Below are 2,500 nucleotides of genomic sequence, written 5' to 3' on the forward strand. Positions count from 1 at the left end.
ACTCTAAGACAATTCTTCCTTTGTTTAATATCCATCAATCCTATCCCTCCTTCTTCTGTTGCTCCTATTATTGTATTGTGCGCAATTCTTGGGGGTTTCCCCTCCCATAAAAAATCTTGAACACACTTTTTCAATCTCGCTTCTATCCAACATGGCATTTCTGTTACATATAATTTATACCATAGCTTTGATGTCATTAAAACATTTAAAATTAAGGCTTTCCCCTTTAAGCAAAGTTCTCTCATCCTCCAGAAATTTAATCTTGATTCTATTCCTCTTATTAGATCATCCCACATCTTTTCTGTTGCTTTTCTTTCATTTTTACCAATTAAAATTCCTAAAATTTTCAGCTCTTCTACTTCTCTAAATTGAAAACAATCTGTTAAAATATCTGCTTTACCAAACCTCATATATTGTGTTTTATTTTCATTTATTTTGCTTCCTGTTCCCTTACAAAACTCCTGTACTTTTTTCATGGCTTCTTTTACACTCTTTTTCTCCTTCACTATTATTGTTGTATCATCAGCATACTGGTATATTTTTCCTTCATCCTCCTCTTCTTCTATTTTTATTCCTTTAATTTTAGTTTCTTGTTTTATTGCTAACCCTAATGGTTCTGCGATTAGGGAATATAATAGTGCTGAAAGAGGACATCCTTGTCTAATTGATCTTGTAATTTTAAAACAATCTGTTAAAAAACCATTACATTTTACTTTTGTAAAAGCCCCTTTATATAAAATTTTAATCCAATTAATAAAATTCTCTCCAAATCCAAATGTTTTGAGTACATCAAATAAATAAGTATGTTCTACTCTGTCAAAAGCCTTTTCAAAATCTACACTAATTAAAAAACCATTCATCTTCTTTTCTTGCAAATAATCTATTGTGCTTTTAATACTCATTGTTACATCTGCTATATCTCTCCCTTTTATTGCATATGCTTGGTTTGATTTAATTAATTTAGGCATTACTTCCTTTAATCTATTCGCTAAAACTTTTGCTAAAATCTTTAAATCTGTATTCAACATTGTTATTGGTCTATAATTTTGTAATTCAGTTTTTGCTCCTTTTCTTTTATATATTAACTTCATTAATCCCATCCCCATTCTTTCATTCATCTCTTTACATTTAAAAATGTCTTTAAAAACTTCTTTAAGTATTCCTTTTAAAATATCTTTAAAAACAATATAAAATTCATTTCCTATTCCATCTATACCTGGACTTTTCTTTTTATTTAGTTGATTTATTGCAATTTCAATCTCTTCTTCTTCTATTTCTCTGTCACATTCTTTGTTGTCATCTTTTTCTAGTTTTACTTTTATATAATTTAGAATCTTCCTTTCTTTTTCTTCATCAATACCTTTTGCTTTAAATAGATCTTCATAAAAATGCTTGATTTCTTCTAGTATTTCTATGTTTCCTTTCGCAATTTTTCCATTCCTCCCTTTAATTTCCTTTAGTATTCCTGCTTTACCTCTTTGCTTCTCTAAATCAAAAAAGAATTTCGTGCATTTTTCCCCTTCTACTGTGTATTTAGATCTGCTCCTCAACATTGCCCCCTTATATTTGTCTTCTTCTAAATCTCGTAATTTTTGCTCTATTTCTTTGATTTTTTCAATATCTTTATTTTCCTTGTTTAATTCTTTTTCTAAGGATCTTTTAACTTCTTTTTCTGTATACTTTTTACATCTTTGTAGTACTGCGCAATATTTGATTGTGTATTTCCTGATTTGATATTTTGTGTTTTCCCACCATATCCTTTTATCTTCATCATACATTCTATTTTCTTTTTCATTCTCTATTATTTCTTTGACTTTTTGAACATAATCTTGATTTTTTAAAATGGTTGTGTTTAAAATCCAAGTCCCTGGTCCTTTTTGTATGTTTTCTATATTCACTTTAAAATGCAAGAGCTTATGATCACTAAAACTGTTCTCTTCATACTGTATGTTTTCTATAAAATTTTCAATATTTCTAGTACATAAAATAAAATCTATTCTCGTTTGACATATAAAATTCCCCACTATTTGTCTCCTTGAAAACTCTCTTTTTTCTCTATTCCTTTCCCTCCATATATCTATTAAACTATTTTCCTTTATTAACTCATTTAGTTGCTTTCTTCCTATATCCGATTTAAAAACCATTCCATCAGCCATATCTTGTTTTCTAAAAACAGTATTAAAATCTCCCATCATTATTATTTCTTTAAAACCTTTTAATACTTTATTTAAAACCTCAAAATATTCTTTTTTGTCTTTATCTTCTGTTGGTGCATGTATATTTGCTATTATTAATTCATGTCCTTCATAGTTCACCTCTATTACTAAACATTTTCCATAATTATCCCTATACACAATTCTTTTAAAGTTTAAAACATCTTTCCTTATTAAAAAAGCAACACCTCTTCCAGATTTACCATCACCATTATTATATATTATATCCCCTTGCCACAACTTTTTAAAATCATTCATTGCATGTTCTTTCCAGTTTGTTTCCTGTA

The sequence above is a fragment of the Danio rerio genome, chromosome 4 (genome assembly GCF_052040795.2).
Source record: "Danio rerio strain M-AB ecotype USA chromosome 4, GRCz13ab, whole genome shotgun sequence".
NCBI classification, from domain to species: domain Eukaryota; kingdom Metazoa; phylum Chordata; class Actinopteri; order Cypriniformes; family Danionidae; genus Danio; species Danio rerio.